The sequence below is a fragment of the Stylophora pistillata genome, chromosome 6 (assembly GCF_964205215.1).
Source record: "Stylophora pistillata chromosome 6, jaStyPist1.2, whole genome shotgun sequence".
Taxonomy (NCBI): domain Eukaryota; kingdom Metazoa; phylum Cnidaria; class Anthozoa; order Scleractinia; family Pocilloporidae; genus Stylophora; species Stylophora pistillata.
In genome coordinates, this window is record NC_142524.1 from 10651709 (window position 1) to 10673973 (window position 22265).

General features: G+C 38.9%; 1 non-coding gene across 1 annotated transcript; it reads left to right on the plus strand.

Annotated features, from left to right (window-relative positions):
* Positions 1–16371: 16371 nt before the first annotated feature.
* LOC111343224 (uncharacterized) lies at positions 16372–17990 on the plus strand. The gene has a single exon (XR_016002188.1). It is a non-coding gene; the product is annotated as an uncharacterized LOC111343224 (transcript).
* Positions 17991–22265: the final 4275 nt, after the last annotated feature.

Genomic DNA, 22265 nt, shown 5'->3' on the forward strand with positions numbered 1-22265 from the left:
TTAGATTCGTACCAGTTGGTTGCTTTTTCCGTACTGTCTCTAAGTTTGGATGTAGAAGTGGATAGGTCATGACCTCTATGGTAAAACTGATGGTCGTCCGCGTACATTGATATATTTCTAACATGATAAGATAGATCGTTTAGGAATATATTCCACAACAGAGGACCCAATGCGGATCCTTGAGGACAGCCTCGACTGACTAATCTGTTGGAGCTGATATTGCTTCCTAACTTTACACGATTTCTCCTATTCGATAAATAGCTTTTCAGAAGTTCAATGATATTACCCTGGAAGCCGTAAGCTTTGAGTTTGCTTGATAGCAGCGGTGGATTTAAGGAGTCAAAAGCTTTTGACATATCAGTCGACATTACGCTTCATACGAAAAGATGTTTATCTCTGGCCTCTCTCCACCCCTCCACCAGGTTGATCAGCGTGGTTTCGTAGCTGCATTTTTTGCGGTAGGCTGATGAGTTATCATTACACAACAATCTCTACTTAATCTAGATAAAATTACATTTTAGGGTCATTCATAAGTAGTGTGGCGAAGAAGCTCAGCAGAAGCTAGAAGTTTATAAAAACCTGGCCTCCTCACACGATGTAGAAGATAGATTTGCTAATTACGGACGGACGAGTTTAGTTCGGCCGTCTTCTGTCAAAGAGGAATTTTTAAGCGAAGTTTTAAAGATGGAGAATCTGTAGGTTAACTAAAAGTTCTGGGTGGCAATCTTATCAAGAAAAGTATTTTACGACTTAAACAAGGGACAGAGCTTAAGGCAGCACATGCATTAGTATATCTCCTGTGAATGGAAGCATTAGATTTTTCTTTTAATTTGATACTGCTGAGGGTCTTTCAATCTAAGAAACAAAAAGCTCTGTTAGCAAGCCTGATCTCTTGGAGTGAGGTAAAGTCACGTAAAGACCTGAAGTGAGTTTGTGCTAAGTTCACATCGCCACAGAAAATGTAGATTCACACTAGTCTTATGGACGAAATGCGCAGCTTTGATATTGTGTACATGTATCTCCTAACAAATAGGTGATCTTTTCTTAACTTGGAAGTACATATTTCTAAACTAAAACAAAAATGATCAGAAAGCTTTTGGCTGTGAGGTCAGTCATTGCGAAACGATCTGGGTAACAAATTTTAAAACTAGGGCGTAAAGGAGGGCGTTCTGCTAGGGGAGAAGTAAAAATGGCGGAGTGCGGCTCAGTTTTAACAAAGATTTTCAGAATGATGAGATAATATCATGAGCAATCAAATTACCCTTGTTCATAATTGGGGCACTTTTACTGCTGTTCAAAACTGTTTGTGTTCAACAGAAGCCTCCCGTCTTCGTCATTTCATACAGTCCCTCCCTCCCTCTAGCTCCCTCTTTCATATTTCCTCGACCTTTCTCTAATCAGAGGGCCTTACGTATTCTCTGTAAGAGGGTCGTTTTCATTGAACAGATGTCCTTGCACTTTTCAGCCCTCTTGATACTGTCCACAAAAAAAAAATGCTCAGATGAAATATTTAACTAGATTCAAGATGGTTTAGAGCGAATTTTTGTTAAACAACGACGAAACTTTTCTTTAAATAAGCGGCCCATAGCCTTTGCTTCAAAGGCGAGGACGTCGTGTCATTTAAGTGTGTTAATATGTAGATTGTCGAATAGTGTCTTCACCATTAGTGTTTACATTGAAGCTAGTACAACAGGGACTGATGAAAATAGATTTTTTTCCTACGAGAATTGTGAAATAGAGCAGATGAGTTAAGCAAATCTTTTTCCTTCCGATCATGATGTGCAATCATGTACCAGACCACAGCATAAATAAAGTTATCTTAATCATAACTATGACAACTGTATCCAAAGGTTTCCTGAGGAGAAGCTGGGATTGTTCCGATATGCAGTTGTCACGGTTGTTGTTCACAGATCTTGGACACAGGCTTCATTTCACCCTTCAATTCCCATGAGTGATCAAGACAGAATTTCTCCTTACAATATCAATACAATATCAAGTAGACACGCGATGAGAATAAAGAAAATGTCAATCAGGTGATTATTAGTTGATCCAATACCAAATTCTCTAAACTCACAACATAAGAACTGTATGGCAGAGAGTAAGGAGAATAACTAATCAGATTTTGGGAGCAGAGGGTTAAACTCAGTCAGATGGATCTGAGTTTTGCAGATTTTGCTGATTTCCTGATCTGCAGAAGAAATTTTACTCGGAAAATAAAAATTGCCGTTAGTTAAAATGTCAGAAGAATTTACCACCTAAAATCTGACTTAAAAAACTCCAGGGGAGTAGTCAGGGGTAAAATTTTGGTTTCAATTGCTTTATAGGTCAGTAGGGATTTAAGATTTAGCATCATTAAAATAATTGTCTTTAGTATGTGTTTAGGGTTTTGTACAGATTTTCCTGTAAGATTGAAAATATTTTGCTTCCCTTCTTGTTAATGTTCTGCGGCAAGAAAAATTAGTTCCCTGCAGAACTTTTGGTCACCTTTAACTATGGCATGAGAAAATTTGTTCCATCAGAACACAAGAAATCATGTCGGTACCAAATAAAACTGCAGCAACTATAAGCCAAGTTATCTTCCTGGCACAGATCACTATTTTTTTTTGTTTTGATTTGATTTTGCTTTTACTATTGACACTGTCTTAAATCTTGGCAGGTAACATTGCAAAATTGTCTCAAACTTTTAGTCGCTGCCTTTTTTAGAATTTTATGCCTCTATACTACCGCTCTCACAAAGCACACCGCTCAAAGTTCTCTAAGAGTTTACTGCGTTAAGTGTAGAAAAGGTAAACACTTATCCAGGATTCGAAAAAGAAACAGGAACTTCAATGAAGAATACCACTTCGGGTCATGGATGAAATTGATGGTGTCTTTTCCCACTTCACTCCCCATTCCGATACCCTCAGTCCGGGCGTCAATGTGGTTAGAATCTGCCAATGCATTTCACTTGATTACTAAATAAAACATTAATTTTTTTAGATTTACACGGAATTTATTGAAATAAAGTTAAACTACAGCTAATTTAGTTTACGTACTGCAAAAGTACACTCATCTCCTAGAAATTAATCGAAACAAACTTGGAAAACCAGTGTATCAATTTAAATAAAATACAAATTGTTAAACTTTTTATATTTATCTTACGTAATAAAAGAGAATATCTGTCCTATTTTCTTTAATGTTACTTTACTCAGCTTGAAATAGCTGAAAAACACTCTTTCGATGTTATCTTTAATGCAGTTTTCACCAATGTTAAGAAATAAACTAAGAAAAGTAACTGATGGTTTCTCTCTACCTTCATTTTGTTTCGAAAAAAATTCTTGGTATTACTTTCATACTTATAACAAAAAAAATAAACTTAAATGGACAAACGGGATATTTTTAGTGCAATTGTTGTATCTTACGAGTGATGGAACAAATACATCACCTCACGCTCTGCTGACAGAGAGTACATCTTTATGTTTCTAAATGATGAGTTAAGTAGGTACGTTGAGTCAAAATAATCCCAATTATCGTTAATTTGAACTGAAGTCGTCGACAACACACTGCCGAAAAACAATCCCCACAAAGGCTCACTGATATACAAACACAAAGTCCGGACATTGTCAACTAATTAGATCCAGGCTATGATAACAGTTAAATTATCAAATGAGTTTTAGCTGCATTAGAACATTTCATATTTTCTAAGAAAACTATGGATTGCTACAGATTTCTTACTTCAAACACTGCTTATAGATATATTTTTAGTAAAGTAAGCCTCTCTGCAAAGCGCTCAAGGAAAAAAGAGCGTGTAAAGAATGGAAAGAGCTCTGCTCTGCTCGCACGTTTTCTTCCTTAACCCACGGCCCTCTAAAATTTGTATCCTACTTTTACTTTTAATATTTAGCCCATGATGCTTAGGGTTAGGTACAATGGTCCATCGTTCAGTATTCATTTTTAACTTCTCTCCAACGACACGATTGTAGGGCTAAAGTCGACTCTCCTAATTTCTTTTGCGTTTCCGTGATTGAGGAGGAGTGTTCTTCGTGGAGCAACTTTCGTCAGATGTCCAGGGCCCGCTACTTATACTTTTGAGCTGGCATCTTTCAGCTGTGTCTGAGTGTTCCCGGTACGACAGCTTTCTTCTGATATCAAGGGCTTCCTTTTCAAACTTTTGAGCTAATGCATTATTACCTAGCAAGGAACCGCCTCCCGGTTAGCTCAATGGATAGAGCGCTGGACTGTAGTGCGGGAGGTCGAGGGTTCGAGCCCCGGCCGGACCAACACTCAAGGTATTAAAATAATTGAGAAGAGTTTGCTATCTTTCTATAACATCAAGAAATGGTTAGATATTCTAGTCTTCTCGGATAGGGACGAATAAATGGAGGTCCCGTCTCCTGCAGGGTTGGGGCAGGAGACGTTAATTTCCCACACACGAGATTACTGTGTGATGGATGTCCTCCCCTGGGGTGGGATGGGTGGGTTAGGACAGCAGGTCCACATCAGCTATCACAGCTGCCAATTAATCAACCTGCTTAAACAAATAAATGAACTTCAACTTCAACTTCAACCTCAACAAGTATTGTATGTCTCCCAGAGCATCGTAACTTTCAGCTGTGTCTGAGTTGTCTCCATCAAACAAATCTAGTCTGATATTCGGGGCTTTATTTACAGACACCAAAGCTGATTCATAATCACTTTCATAATCATTCTTCATAATCACCTTCATAATCATTCTTCATAATCACAGGTCATGGATGAGACTGATGGTGTCTTTACCCACTTCACTCCCCATTCCGCGGTAATAAGAAAAGGGGCAGTCCTTTTGTTGATTTACCATTTCCTTGCCTTTAACTTTTCGGATAACAACTTGATAACTATCATCAAAAATATTCTTCTGTGTTTTCACCGTAGTAAACTCTGTCGGGTTTTTGAAAAATTTTGAAGGTTACATTACTAGTTAGGGGTTTTATTTCGCTCCAATCCCTGTTTGAAACCAAATTATTTTTTAGTGGCACCCGCTTCCAAATTGTTTAATGAGAAAATGGCTGCCCCTTTTTAAATTCCCATAGCCCCCCCTCCCCACCCGGTAAACTACTAGGCCCCCTAACGAAGGTGTTATTCTTCTGCAGCAAGACGCCGGGTAATACATCTACGCCGTGTAAACGTCCACACAGAGTCATAGATGGGTCAAGTTAGGCCTGGAAAACACACGAAAACCAGTAAGAAGTGCTAAAATTAATTTTTAAGCATGTAGTTTTTCACCATGCACCCCATCGTGGAAAATTCCGTCGCTCTTAAATTCAATCCCTGTCTACAATTGAAGGCTACTTACTGGGACAAGCGAGAGTCTCTTTTTGAGGGAATACAGATTGCCAAAATTTAGGAAAAATAATTGAACTTTAGCTTTGTATTAAAAATCTTAAGGGCGCTTTCGGTTGACATTTTCTCTCTGAGGTGTGTACAGCTGCGTTTCAAAATGCCCAAGAAGCGTCGTCAACTTGTTGATATAAGATGGAATATGAAATATTTAATATAATTTGTAAGACCAGCTGAAGATCTTGAGTAATCCAACGGCTTCTCGTGGGTAGAAACGGCGTCAAATATTTGAACAGGTCAACAATACCGTGAATGCGCTATGATAAAGATATGTATTTTAACTGATAAAATAAATTAATTTTGTTTTGAACGAATATTGACACGTTTTTTAACTCCAAAAAGGATGACCTCATCATCGAGGTGACAGATGATGGGACAAGTACTTCCAGCGATCAAGTAAGTGAAGTTCCTATGTGCAAAGTTGTGTAATTATTGTTAACCTGAAAAATCCTGGTCACCGATCGACGCGACAATAATTGTCTAGAAGGATATAAGAGGAAACGGCATGTATGTGTCAGAAACTAGCGACGAAAACAATTTGAACAGGTCAACTGTTACATAAGGTACTTTGTTAGATAAGTATTTTAACTGGTAAAAAAAAGTTAATTTTGTTTTGCACCAACATTGACACTTTTTTTGACTCCAAAAAGGATGACCTCATCATCGAAGTGAAAGATGCTGGGACAAACACTTCCAGCGATCAAGTAAGTGAATTTCTTGTGCGAAGGGTTGTGTACTTATTGTTAACCTGAAAAGTCCTGGTCACCGACGATTTTTGTCTAGAAGGATATATGATGAAACCGCATGTATATGTCAGAAACTAGCGACCGGGCTCGGGTATTTTCCTTTTAATCGCAGTTCATCATGCAACTGTCGAAATACCACTCGGTCGCGCCGATCCAGTACAACCGGAGAAACTTAAGAGCTTGAAGTTACCTGTAGGTCTCATTCATTGTAGTACATTCGCGGATCGAGTCGTTCCTTTGAAAGTCTTTAAAATGAATTATCTAGGTGTTACTTGTTTCTATTGCAGATATTACCATCTCGTCAAGTTCTCAGCAAGGGTAAAAAATGCAAGATGTCTGACGAGGTGTGTGCATCTTTTAGGATAAAAGTTTAAGTCGACTACAGCTCATGAGACGTTATAGCAGACGTTATAAACTAATCAGAAGAATTTAAATTAATCAACCAATTAAATGCTTGCCCGATTAAATTGGTTTTAAATAAATTAAATAAATAAATAAATAAATTAAATAAATCTTAAATAAATTGCTTAACCAATTAAATGCTTATCCACTGAGGTAATTAATTAATCAGATAGTGGACACGCAATTTCTTCCGATAGCTCCTAGTGGATTTAAGAGGTTGATCTATTCCTTAATCCGTCGATTTCTAATTTCTCTATTAGATGATTATTCTCCTTCGTACGAGTGAAAACGATATAAATCTGTTTTTGCCCTATCACGGCACCTTGTGAATTTGCAAATATGCAAGCACAGTTATCTTAACTATTTGACTTTCTTCCCACAGAACGCTTTGCCCCCGTCCCAAACGATCTATAACAATGACGACGCTTTGCCGATCTCTCAGTTGGGAAGAAAAGAAAGATCATTTTTATACGGTGAGGGAGGCAGTCGAGATATTGACGGCCAATAAAGACAGCAAGAAATGTACCAAGACACCTCTAAAAGTGAGATGGAATATGTCATTCCTTGTCGACGTCAGCCCTTACAAGAATTGGCAGGACATCAAGAGTGACATGAACGGCGCATATCCTCGTATCCTGCGTATTGGTACGTGGAAGCTGGCCTTGGAAGAAGACGGATCTGTCCACATATTACAAAAGAAGAAAGTGCCTCTTAAAAAAGGAAACGAACTGCACATCCACATCAATTAAAAAATGAATGATTTTGGACTGTGCCGCTGTCTCTTTCTTTTAAGTGACAGAAGCGGTGGTATACTGCATGATACATGCCTATTGCAGTATCACACCACGCAGGAAATAAGTGAAGAAGTGCAATTTCAAGTAGCACCACATGGCAATAGGAAACACGGGAAAAAGCCGTTCTATCCAACATCAAAGAGCACTTTGGAATCAATGAAAGACGAACTAGTCCACAGTACTCCTTCTGTTGTATTTAAGAAGATCGTGATTGAATCAGGAGGACTCCTGAAAGCCCAAAATCCTGGAGAACTCCTAAGGTCAAGAAGAGAGATGAACGACTTGAAATTTAACTCGAGAAAGGCTGATGATATAGAAGAACTTTTGATGTATTCGAAGTAAAATGTTGGTGATTCACTTATTCTAGAACACCACGATGTTCAAGAAGATCTTTGGATTCTTGGTAAGAAGCACATGTGCCAATGCAAGACCTGTCGCGATTCTGTACCTCTGAAACCCTGAGCCACCCTTTCAGTGTCGATCCCACGTTTAATTTTGGCCATTATCAAGTGACACCTTTTTCTTACAAGCATCTTCCGCTAAAGTCAAAGAGAACAAAGGACTCACCAAAACAAAGACCAATTGCTACTCATTACAGTAACAACAAGAATATTTTCAACTGGGAAGATTGCGTCAGCAGTCGTATTCAGCTGCCCTGACCCAAGTACAAAAGGACAAGATTTCATAACCCTCGGGGAGAAAGCACTTCATGATGCGCTGTTAGAGTCAACGCGAAAAGCCACAGGCTTACGTTGTTTAAACAACTTCCGATACAATTGTAAAAAAAAATTGAAGACTTTAGAAATCCAGAAAAAGGAGGATGAAAAACTCTTTCTAGATACTGTTTTTGGGACTGACGAAAAGGCAGTCCTCGAGTCCGACAGTAAGAATGATCTAGAAGCGCGCCTGAAATCAGTTCAGCCGCTTTTGGATGAAGAGGAGAAGCGGCTCACGTTCACTTCATAACCGAAATTTGGATTTATCCATCAAATCATGAAAAGATGATGAGAAAATCCATGACTGCAACGACAAGAGGGAAAGCAGGTATGCCTTCGTACAAATCAGGCAGGGTTTTGCGGTGTTACATAAATCAGTCTGAGACTCGGTGAATAACAATCTTACTCGACAGAAGGAGGCAATCAGTGGGAAGGCAAAAAGCAAGAATGCAGTATTACGAAGCTTGAATTTGTGCGAGACGTTTAGGAAGAAGTAGACAAACAACAGCAGCTGGAGCTGAAATTGGCAATTTGTGCCATTAGTAAAGAGTACGAGCTTACAGACATAGCAATTCATCTGGAAGTCAAACCAGAAGAATGGTTCGAATGGAAGGAACAGAAGAGAGATGAATACGCACGGAAGTTCAGCGAGATTTCAGTGAAGACGTACTGAAGAAGAAAAACATCCTACTGAATAAGCAGTACGAACCAGAAACCACAAGGAAAGAGTGGAAGGAATCTTCTGGCGAAAAAGTCACTTCTTTCCCTGCAAAGTCTGTCTCAGCCTTTGGTGCAAACGATCATTGAAGAAGCGGAGAAATAGCTCAACTGTCCCGAATCGATCCAAAAAATGCCATCATTAAGCTAAACAGATCCCCAACTCGAGTACCTTGTGGCTGCAAAGGATTGCAAACGGCAAATGTACGAGTGTACATTTCATCGAGACCATGTTACGTGTACCTGCCCCCTGCTACAAATATAATGGATTGTGTAAGCATAGTCTCTGCGTCGCGGAAACGGTCAACCTTTTAAAGGAGTATATCGCTTCTCTTAGGAAGTCGCCACGTTTCCTAAAGCCCAGTTAAAGTAACCTTGTAAAGCCCCAAAAGAATAATGCCGCAGGAAAGAAGGGCAACAGTCACAGAAATCCCTGGCGTCAAAAGCGCAGTCAGGAGAGCAATGTAGACTGTGAAGTCTCAAACAATCATCCATACAGCGCAGTTCACCATAACGACAAGCCTCTCGTCGTACGCTTCCTTTCTCAAGCTCTTAAAGCGATAGAATGTAGGCAGTGCCATACGGAGTTCCCTCGAAGAAAAATGTTGCTACCATTTGACATTATTATTGCACATGAGGAGAAATGGGTGTACCCTAACCCAGACAATCAGGGTAAAAACTGCCTTCGACGAGATATACAACGAAATTTTATTACATAAAACGCTCCTGTATTTTGAGCCGATTCCCATACTTCGACCTCGCCTACCCGGAAATTTCACCAGAAGTGAGGTCGGCCCTGAAGGATGCGCACAGAAAATTGATTCAAGCAGAGCTACGCTGCTGTGAAATGTAGCAAGAAACAGTTGTGGTGTGAAGTGGTTTCCTTTGAGTGCCGTTGTTGTTATCGTGGTTGTCGTTGTCGTTCTTTTACTACTACGTCTTCTGATTCGCGTCAATTTGAAGGCAAATCCAGTAACACGCAATTGATTGCAAAAAGGGATCGTTTGTAAAGTTATGTTAACGTTGATAAAAATACGAATCAAATATTGTTTCACATTAGATAAGGTATGCAGGTCTTACCTTTCGTGGCACCCATGCGAAAATACGTAGAATTGTTTGCTATCGCAAGACCTCTTAGGAATTTGGGAATGACCGTTCTCCCTGATGTACAATAGGGAATAAACGTCAGTGGATGCTTTTCTTTAAACGCATCAAACTGCATTATCTCTTACATTACAGCGGTGATTTTTTCCTCATGTTCATGTTTGCGAAATTCCGAGACTTTGCTTTAGTGAACTTACGCTTCAAATTTTTAAGGTTCCTGTTATTTATAACAAAAGAAGGCTGATGCAAATTGTTCGCAGCAGTGCTTGAAAGACGTCTATCAAAGAAATGATCATTACGAAAATTGTTAAATACTATAATTAATTGAAAGATGATGATAAACAACTGGTAGCGTGACCAATTTCTTTCCTTCCATTACAGGGAGTCACATTATCCAATTTCACTCGGATACTGAGATAAATGGGTTACTCATATTTTAGGGCAGACGTTTATCAGGAAAATGTTTAGCCTGGCGTGAAATACAATTTGCACGAATGATGATAAATGGCATTTGAAGACGATTGAAAACCCACACAGCCGTTAAGCAACGGATCATGCGTCGAACGTATCGCAGCTATAAAAAAAGGGAAAGCAAACTACAGAATCACAAGGACCATTTAACAGCGCTTAATGTTCAGAATACGTTTTTAAGGATTTTTTTCTATGCCAAAAAAGCAAAATTTTCAAGCATGATAGTCAAAACGGCCTTTCGCTCGAAACGCGGCCGAGCATATGGAGAGAATTCTCTAACGTATATAGTAAGTAACTAAGTGTTGAGGACTGAATCGAACTATCACGAAATTCTTAAAAGTCGGTACTCGAACTGCTTTCAAGTGTTGGGTTATTTAATTGCACTGTAGTTGGCCATGAATTCAAACAGGGGTCTTAGTTTTGTAGCGCTTTTCAAGTGCGAAAACCTAAACCTACACCCCGAACCAGTCTTTCGAGGGGTCTTAGTTTTCGAGGGGTCTTTGGTCTTAGGTCTTAGTTTTCGTGACATCCAAAAACAAGCGTTGAAAAACACAGGGCTCTCCGGGTAACCATCGAATAATCTTCAGGCTAATCATCGGAGTATATTTGGAGCTTGTACACTCTTCGGAAAATCATCGGAGTCATTTTGAATGAAAAAACAGACGTTGAAGAATTCCGGCGGAATTCCGGATTCCGGGTTTTCCACCTTACCTGAAATAAATCTATCAGTAAGCAAAAGTTTCAGAATTATTTTAGTCTCGTTCGACGAGCTGCGACCCCAGCAAAAGAGACAAACAGCTACTAAGTCTGCAGCTTAGGGTAACTTCATTACAATTGATTGTTACACTTACAAAAAGATTTTAATTCAAAAAATCAATTATTTAACTGTAATTAAGCCCTAAACGCCCAAGAGTGTTAAGTCAAAATAGAGTAGAAATATTTGAATTTCCATTCGCAGAATCAAGAAAAACAAACAGTATAACATAAAAATGCTGCTTGCCAGCCTACATTTGTATGTTAGCACACAAGTGCTTTATCCAAAGAAGTTACAACCACATAAAATTAAGTCAAAGCCTGACTCAGGGAGGAAAGGGTTAAATACCATTTGTATCATCATCCAAAATTTTATGATTCATCGAAAGACTATTTTTTTACTGATAGTATTTATTGCAATAAACAGAATTCAAGTCGTTGTATTTCACGGAAAAGATTCTACAGATTTTATTCACAATTTGTGTCAAACCAAATTTAATGATTCATTGGGACTATTTTAAATGAATAGCTGTAATTGAGGTTAGTTTTCATATAGTTTCCAAGAAAAGAAAAAAGAAATCAAACTGCATCCTAATATTACTACATGTTGAATTTAATATACCATTGAAAATATTTTACATGTAAACCTTGTAGCTTGCAGTTCTTGCTGATACTACGTCTTGGAATCTTTCGAACTCGCGCTCGGTTGAGGCGACTCGAGGAGCCGACTGAGCTTTGTGACTTTCGAGTGAGTGAGCGAGGTTCGACTAGAAAAATAAATAAAAGTATAATAATAATAATTTAATATTTATATTGCGCAAATTAACATGTCAATATGATCAAATGCGCATCACAACACTGTTCGTGGGACTTTGACCAGACTGCATCAGCAGTTTACAAACAATCGAAGGAAACTTATTTGAGGATGCCCCCTCCCCGCAATTCCCAGTAAACAGGCCAGACCACATCACAGTGATCTCTTGAGTGGGTTCTTTAACGTCCCCTGCCTAGCCAAATTATCTAATTAATAGATGCAGGAGACGGGACCTACGGTTTATTCGTCCTTATCCAAGAAGACTAGAATGTCTATCCATTTCTTATTAAAGAAAGATAGCGCATTCTCTTCAGTTATTTTAAGACCTTGAGTGTTGGTCCGGCCGGGGCTCGAACCATCGAGCTCGACCTCCCGCACAACAGTCCAGCGCTCTAACCAATTGAGCTAACCGGGAGGCGGTTAGCTCAAAAGTACTGAGAAGAAGGGCCGAGCGGCAATAAACATATAAGACAGAATTAAAGACTTACAAATGTTTTCCTGACTGTAGCGCTGAAGCATAGGTTGAGAGTCTGAGATTGGCAACGAAACGGCTAGAGAGCAATTGAAAAAAAATATATGGGCGCTAACAAGCCATACCGTTTAAATAGCTCTAAAGCATGCATAAATGATAAGCTATAAAAATTCGCACGTGGAATCCTACAAACCTGAGTTAAGCATGTAAATAAATTTCATTTGACTATGCAAGTTTTTAGTCGGGAGTTAACTCGAGTATTTATTTTAATATTAGCTGCCTCAAAGTTTCCTAAAATTCCCAGTAATTCCTAAGAATTTCTGGCAAGTTTTTCGATTTAGAGCCTTTCAGGGAAGTGATTGGTACTCTGAATTGGAATTCCTAGGCATTCCTAGGAATTCCAAGTGCTATTTGCTATAAAGTTGGAATTTCTGGGAATTTCTAGGTTTTTAGAACCAGAGTGTTTGCAGTTGAGATTCCCAGGAATTCTTAGGAATTCCTGGTCCAAATTTACTGTGAAAATTCACACCCCTTATTCCTAGGAACTCCTAGGAATTCTAAAATCCATTTTGCAAGGGTGTCTGAGTGTTCCTCACTGAACAAATTTCTTCCTATGTCAAGGGCTCACTGTTTAGACTAAAGGCCAGCTGTATAATCACCTAAGGAATATTTTGTGACCCCCACGGAATCGTAGCTTTGAGCTGTGTCTGAGTGGTCCTCGCCGAGCGACCTTCTTCTTATGTCAAGGGCTCGCTGTTTAGACTGAAGGGCTTGTAGTGTATTGACTGCACGCTAGAATGTTATTTCACGAAACGATTTATTTGTTGAACTCCAAGTTTTTACAACGGCGCCGAGCTCTGCTCTCTCTCACTTACTAACAGGGAAATTACATGATTGACAGGTAACAAAACGACAACCGGAAGTGGTCACTACAGGGCTGATGTATGATTACCTGAGGAATGTTGAGTGGCCCCTACAAAATGGAAGCTTTGAGCTATGTCTGAGTGTTCCTCTGAACAACTTTCTTCTTTATGAGAAGGGTTCGCTTGAGATACTGAAGGGCAGCCATCTAATCACGTAAGGAATATTTTGGGACTCCTACGGAATAGCAGCTTTGTACTGTGCCTGAGTGTTCCTCGCCAAACAACTTTAGTCTTATAGCAAGGACTCATTGGTGAGACTCAAGGGCTAATTAATGATCACCTAAAGAGTTTTGAGTGACCACCGACAGAATAAACTGGGGAAAAAGGAGAAGATGCAGCATGTGTAACCCTTTACACCCTAACCTCAAAGTGCATATTCTCCACACTGTTCTCTGTATTGCAGTAAATGGTTTGAACCCGGGGGTAACATGTGAAGGTGTAGTCTGATCGTCCGGGTGAGTGTAGTCCTGAGAAGGACTGTTGTCGGTTGTAGTGATTGACGTTTCGACAACCTGTGCAGAAGTCATCATCACTTGACTCTGATGATGACTTCCACACAGGTTGTCGAAACGTCAGTCACTACCACCGACAACAGTCCTTCTTAGGACTACACTCACCCGGACGATCAGACTACACCTTCACATGTTCTCTGTATGTTTCCTATAAAAATGGCAAGAAGAATATGTTTAACAGTCAAGGGCTTCTGTGGTTAGTGATCATTTCCTTTATTCTTGTGATCTTCACATGTGACTCAGGGGTGATATTGTAGGGAGAAACTAGATGTTGGTCTGAGGGGTCAGAGGTTTAACAAAGGTCAATCAACACTCAAAGTGTTAAAGTAACTGAGGAGAATATGCTGCCTTTGCTTTGACATCTGCTTTACTACAGGTCTAAAATGAGCTCCAAAGAGCTTTCTTATGCTTAAGTACAAGCCTAGTATGTTGATGCTTTAAAAGAGTACTGCCGAAAGCGAAATCTTAAGGTCTTCGCAGTGTTCCAGTTAATTTTTTTTGGCAAAGATTCATGTAATTTTTCAGGGGGTCGCACAAAGTAGGTCTACCTGGCCAACCACAGCCACAGCTGCAGCACTACGCAAAGCTAAGGGGGTGGGTTGGTGGGGGGGGGGGGGGTTGTTGGGAAAACAGATAAAGGATTGTCTTTCGGTAATCTAAAAATTTTTGCTATTTGATACCTCAGAATGTTGTCTGGTACTATAGGCCATGTTTTATACAATTAGTATACATTCTGAAAAATGCAGAGCAAAAATGAACAACGAAGTGTGGCATTTGCATTTACATCAAACACTAGCAGCTTATTTTTGCATGCAACAGTTCGGAATGCAGTGTAAACTAGTCCCAATCCACTCCACTGTCATCTGAGACCTTATTGTGACGTTATACAGACAAAAACAAAAACTTAACGAACTGATCTTTTACAGACCCGACTTTTGGCAGATTATTTACAGAAGTTCTAAGGATTAGACAACGAATTTTCTCCAAAATTTTCATCGATAGTAGGCCTGTTGGGTCCAGCTGCTGTTATTGTAAACTTATGCAATCTTGTTTACAAAGAAATGAACTTCGATCGGGGAAGAAATTGATCACGTGCTAGGTAACCAAGGAGAAAATCACACGAGTCAGAGCCGCCACGAATGAATCAGATGAATAGTTTCTCAGTTTCTTGAGCTTTTGTGAGATCATCGAGCTGTATTTATTTTATCCTGAACTAACAAGTATGGAAATTGACAATGCCACAGTAAGGCAATTTTTATTTCAGGGGCATGTTCTCTTTTATTTGCTAAATTAACAGGGGACCAAATGATTCGCAAGTCAAGTCGCCTTTGGAATTTTGTTGATTCGTTTTTTCAAACTTCTTTTCCTTGATATCTTGTATTAGTTATTGTTGTTTGATCGTTTTTCATTAGAAACTTCACTCTTATATTTACTTTTGTTTTCTTTCATAATTATAGTATTTTAATTTATATGAGTACTTTTTTCTATATAAGCTGATTTTCTTTTTCGTCAGTGTCGGGTCAGGTAGCGGTTGCCGTCGGGTTTAATGACCCGAGACTCGCCTCTTATCTGGAACACTGTCACATGCATTGTCTTAACCCTTTCACTCCCAAAATCTGATTAGAAATTCCCCTTACTGTCTATCATACAATTTTTATGATGTTGGTTTGGAGATTTTGGTACAGGATCAACTAAAACTTCCTTAATTGATAATTTTCTATATTCTCATTACTTGTATACGAACAAGAAGTGATTTTGAAAAGCATTTAACGATAAAAAATTGCGATAAAACATTTCTTAAAATCATTTTAAGATTAAAAAATTGCTAAAAGACGACGATATTTCGACGTAAGCTGAGCGTCATTATCAAGTCAAAATGTGTTTGTGAGTTTCAGTCTATAAATACTAAAAAACAATAGGTGATTAAAAGCTGTAACGCGAGAAAAAGATGATTAAAATATTAAACAAAAAGTTTCGCATGTATGGAGTCCGTCCGGATATTTAAATTAGGCTTAGGATTCTTGATGAAGAGCATTTCAAATACTAAACAATCAAATTAAGAAGAGAAAACCAGGATTCAAGAAAACCGCTTAAATCAAGTGAAATCGGTAAAATAACGACACCAGGAGCAAACAACACACATATGGAATTAGGTAAGCCATTTTTATTTAATATTTTCACTTTTAACTATCTCTATGGATATCTTGTAGAAAATCCCCTACAAATCCTTATAAATCGATATGCAAATTTTGTTCCTTGTGTGGTTCTCAAAGAGAGCTTGGGCCGCCTTTGAAACAACGTGTCTTCGTACCGCCTTTCGTTCTTCGAAAAACCTTTCCTTTGCAGAGAATTGAAGTTTTCTGTACCTCAAAAAGTTTCACCCATTGAAATTCAAGCCAGCTTTGAGAAGGCATATTGGAGAATAAAGCTATTATTGGAATATGCAGATGAAAATGAACTGGCTAGCTCAACGTTACGTTCGATCGCTTTGAACTACATTCAGCATACAAGCCCTAATCCACCTAAGGCTCTTGTAAGAAACGTGACGACATCGTTATCACTAAGCCCGATAAAGGTTCTGGGGTTTTAGTCATGGCCAAACCCGAATACATCCGCCTACTAAGCGCTGCTTCAGTTGACAACACCTCTAAATGTACACATGTTGATGAAAAGTGACCTAAAATGCGTGGATGACAACCCAAACATTTCCACCCGCTCCTTCAGAAAGAGAAAGAGTTGCACGAAATTTTACATCAAATTCTGTCTGAAGAAATTGCCAATTCACTTTCTCCTAAGAGTTCCAGGCTCGCTGATCTTTATGGCTTACCCATGACTCACAAAGCCACAATAAGTAAGAGGCCTACTTTATCAGCAACTGGAACTTACAACTACAATCTTGCGAAATGGCTTGAACAAAAACTGAAGCCACTTTCTCTAAATGAGTATACAATCATCGATGCCTTCACTTTCGCTGATGAGATTCGTACTCATACTATGAATGAAGATGACATACTGGTCTCATACAACATCACAGCTCTTCTTACCAGTGTGCCTTTGGATGAGACTATCAAAATCTTAGTCAACAAAGCCTTCACTGATGATTGGTTTAACAAAACCTATGGCCTTAATCTGCGACAGGATCAGCTTGCTAGACTACTCGAAATTGCCATAACCAATCAGCTTTTCCAGTTTAATGGTCAACTTTACCAACAGAAAGATGGTGTGGCTATGGGCTCGCCCCTTGGTCCTCTAATGGCCAAAGTCTTCATGTGTCATCTTGAAGAAAAGCTTACACACAATGGCTTGATGCCCCTGCAGTTATACAAGAGGTACGTCGACGATACCCTGGCTAGAATGGCGAGTGCTGATGCTGCTGCTGAGTTTCTTAGTATCCTGAATGGCCTACACCCCAGTCTAACTTTTACGATGGAGTTTCCTGTGGATAACAAGATCCCTTTCATCGGCATTGAAATCGTCAAGAACGGAACTAAACTTGGAACTCAAGTTTACAGAAAACCAACAAACACTGGATTGCTACTGCACCTCCAAAGTCACACTGATGTGACACTGTAAAGACTCTTTATTAAAGACAATGATACATCGTGCCTATGCCTTGTCATTTACAACAGAGGCTTTCAATGTAGAATGTGCCAAGTTGCACTTTATATTTAGTCACCTTGACTATCTGATGAGTCTTTTTGATTCTGCTATCAACAATTTTCTTTTTCGAAATACTTCAACTAACAAAGCAGAAAGAAACAATGAGGAAAGTAGCTTGGTAAGAATTAGTCATCCATTTAAAGATCAAGTGGCCTCCAATGCAGCTCGAAAGCAGTTACGCGATCTTAGCTATAAGATTGGTGAAGAAGAAATTGGGGCAAGATCTTAAACTCAAAGAAATTAAACTGTCAATTATTAATATGCAGCGCGTTGTTTACCTTTTTTCATGTGATCTGTGTGATGCAGATTATGTCAGATACACGGCCAGACACCTTCATCAACCCATTGCTAAGCACAAAAATTCGGCAATCGGTAGAAATCTGTTAGAAACTCACGGTAACAACAACCTATTGAAGGAAAACCAATTCACAGTTTTGAGAAAGTGCCAGGGCAAATTTGATTGTTTAGTATTTAAAATGCTCTTCATCAAGAATCTTAAGCCTAATTTAAATATCCAAACGGACTCCATACGTGCGAAACCTTTTGTTTGATATTTTAATCATCTTTTTCTCATGTTACAGCTTTTAATCAGCTATTGTTTTTTAGTATTTATTGACAGAAACTCACAAACATATTTTGACTTGATAATGTCGATAAGCTAACATCAAAACGTCGTCGTCATTTAGCAATTTTTTAATCTTAAAATGATTTTAAGAAATCGCAATTGTTTATTGTTAAATGCTCATGGTAACCAACATGGACGGTCGTGTACTTTTGAGCAGCGCAACTGTTATTGCTTTTCCTGTGTTACCCTTTTGAGAATAACTCTCACCGTAACCCTTCTCATAAGTCATGTCCATTTGCTTTTTGTTTTTCACAATTTCATGTGACTGGAGCATGGACCTCGACACGCAAAGTTCACTCTTGGCCGGCTTGGACACTCCATGTCGGCCGTCTTGCACCGTGGAATTCAAATGTTCACTTCGCTGACCTACTTGTTCGCGTGTATCCCGTGGTCCATCATCAGCTCTTCACCAGGATTTACGTTAGAAAGAAATTTTTCAACAGAGAATTCTGTATACAGCTAATGGTTCTTCCTCTTTTAATCCGCAAGTGCTTGCAATCACGCTGAGTGGTGATGTTCATCCACAGCCCGGCCTTTCGCTCGCTCATGCAAGTACCGGACGCCAAGCGGATCATCGTTTCCCTCGGAATAATATCTCCTTCTTCTACGCTAATGCTAGAAGCATTATGAATAAGGTTGACCTGCTTGGGCTATATTTGGCCGATAAGGCTTACGACGTTGTCGTCCTAGTCGAGACACATTTACACAGCTCTACTGCAGATGGCGAGATTTTTCCTCCGAACTACACGATCTTTAGACGTGATCGAAAGTTCCGTGGTCGCCTCGGAGGAGGCGTTTTGATAGCAGTTCGCGATTCTATATAAGCTTCGCTTAAAAGCGACGTATTATGTGACTCTGAACTAATTTTCACGGATTTACATCTTGCTATCAACCGCAAAATCACCTTAGGCGCTTTCTACAGACCCTCCTACCAAACCTTTGGAAGAGTTACAACAAGCCCTAGATGACCTCTCGACATCTGAAATGATTTTGGTGGGCGATTTTAATTTACGTGATGTGGACTGGCTAAAAATCAGGGCCACCAACAATTCTACTAACTACGAGCTACTGTTAGATGTAATACAGGATAATTTCCTTTCACAACTTGAAATTTTTTCTGTCGTTAAAAAATTGTATTGTCTTTTTTTTTTTTTTTTTCAACTTTGTATTTTGACCTCTTCGCTATCTTTTTTATTTAACAGTTTATTAATTTCTGGAAAATCAATTCCCTTGTAGTTTAAATAGCAAACACAATTCTCAGTAGTTACTCGACAATTAACATGCAAACAATAATGTGGTAAATAGATCAACTGTAATTAAATTTGACTAGTGTAAGCGTATTGTTATATATGTATTGTAAGTAGTGTAAGTTAATGTAGTTTAAACATGGTGTAAAAAGTAATTATAGTGTAAGTACATGTGTAAGTGTAATAAACAAATGCTGTATTAAAAAAAAAAAAAAAAAAAAAACTACGAGCTACTGTTAGATGTAATCCAGGATAATTTCCTTTCACAACTTGTGGACGAACTAACTAGGGACCGGAATATCTTAGACCTCGTCCTAGCAACTTCAACAGATATTGTACAAGGTTTAATAGTCGGCGAACCTTTCTCCGACCATAATTGAATAACTTTTTCCGTGACAACGTCTATTTCCATGCAAGTCTCAGAAACTAAACTACGCGTTTAGAAGAGCCGACTGGGATCATCTCAGATCTTTGTTTTCCTGGCACCTTGGGATGTTGTCAACTTTGACAACTGTTTAGATCTTAATTGGCAAGCATGGATGGACTTATTTTTCGCTGCAGTCGACCAATGTGTCCCCAAGCAAAAGTCTAGCAAAAAGGTAAACGCTCCCTGAATTACCAAGGATTTCATTGGTCTTTGTCGCAAAAAGAGATTGCTGTATAGGAAAGCCAAAAGGTCAGGAAAGGAACAGATCTGGATTAAATATTGGAACTTAAATAACTCCGTCAAAAAAGTGTGCAATTCGGCCAGGCGGAGTTATATTAAGAACTTGGCCGAGGAGTTAAAGGTAAACAAAAACCCTAAACCGTTCTGGAGTTTCTTTAAATCTGCGCGTAAGGGGGCTATTAATTTGGTCTCCCTTCTTGTTGATGGAGTAACCCTGACAGACGACCTCTGCATTTGATCCTATGTGAATGAAATTTGCGCAGTACAAATATTAAACTATTATTATTATCATTATTGCCCAAAGTATGAATCAATTTTATTCGTCGGTGTTTTACAGCCGAAGATTGTGATAACGTTCCCAAATTTGATTATGTTGTCACCTCTAAGCTCTCTAATATCTATTGTTCTGTTAATGAGATTGAAAAGCTGTTGAAGAATTTAAATGCTTACAAGTCCCCTGGGCCTGACGGTTTGTCGCCGCGCATCTTGAGGGAATGTGCATCGGCTCTATCTCCATCTATATGCTCATTAATCAATAAGTCCTTCACTGTTGGCCAATTACCTAGCAAGTGGAAATGCGCCGATATAACACCTTTGTTCAAAAAGGGCAGTAAAAACTGCAGAAACAATTACCATCAGATTTCATTAACATCGATCGTGTGTAAACTAGCAGAACAAATAGGAAAACGCCGTATTATGGAGTTTTGGGGTGACGCCAATATTTTCAACCCGAATCAATTTGCGCACATGAAAGGTCGCTCTACGGTTACATAGCTGTTATCCTGTTTTAACGACTGGGTAAAATCTTGTAACAAGAGAAATCCTAAGGATGTAATTCTGTTAGACTTCTCCAAAGCGTTTGACAGTGTTCCACACAGACGTCTGCTTCATAAATTAGAAAGACACGGTATTGACGGCCCTCTTCTCAAAGCTTTTTAATTAGTCGGTCGCAACGTGTTGTTTTGCGCGGCAGCTATTCGTCATGGACTTAGGTAAAATCAGGCGTACCTCAGGGAACAATTTTAGGGCCCATCTTGTTCATAAAGTGCGTCAACGATATATCAACTGGAGTTTCTTCCGCTGTGAAATTATACATAGACGACACTAAACTCTATAGGGAGATAGTGAACATTCCTGAGGATACGCATGTGCTACAATCGGACTTGTTTCGACTCACTGAAAGGTGTAAAACCTGGCAGTTGAAATTTAATCCCGATAAATGTGAAACAATGAGAATAACGCACAAACAAGATAAGTCGAAAGGGAGCTATACACTTGATCCAAACGGTGAAATTCTAAAGAGCGTGACAAATATCAAAGATCTCGGTATTACAATATCGTTCGATCTATCATAGAGTGATCATATTCACGAGGTGGTCAACAAAGCCAAGAAAGTCCTTGGGATAATTAAGCGCGTGCTTGGTTCTAATAGCGTAACCGAATTCTCTTTGCTCTACAAATCTTTAGTAAGGCCGATCCTAGAGTATGCGGTTCCAGTGTGGTGTCCCTTTCTGGTAAAGGACATTGTTTTGCTGGAAAAAGTCCAGAGAAGAGCGTCGAGACTGGCTTTTGGCCAAAAGAGAGGCGAAATGGACTACGAGGAACGTTGCTCCATTTTAATTTGGTCACCATTAAAGAATCGAAGAATGTATTTTTCTCTGATCGAATGTTATAAATGTATATTTTCTCTCAGTAATCTCGAATTCCAAGACTTTTTCCAGTTAGCGTCAAATCGAACAAGAAGTAATCATAATTACAAGCTGAGGTTTCAAGCACCCAGTTGTAACTGTTAGAAATATTCATTTTTCGTGAGAATTGTAAAAGAATGGAACGATTTACTTGAGTGGGTTGTAGGGGCGGGAAATCTCTCATGTTTTAAGCGTTCTTTTGGTTCATTTTAAAATATTTCGTAGTATTAGAACCTTAATATTAGAATATTTTTAAGATTTTTCTTTTGGGAGTTTTTTACATAGGGCCAACCTTCTAAACTCCCTTTTTAAAGCATCCTTTGTACATAAATCTTTGTTTTCAAATACTTTGAATAAACGTATATATGTATGTATGTATGTACTTGTCTGCTTGATATTGTATTGATATTGTTAGGAGAAATTCTGTCTTGGTCACTCATGGGAGTGAAAGGGTTATTGACATACTGATAATGATTTGATCTGGTGGAAGGTTGTTTTTGTCCAGTATGTGTCTCTAATCTGATTGGATTTACATCTTGTGGACTGAAATACAGGTAGCCACTGAAATAAAAATATGTCTAGCATTAAATTAATCAAAT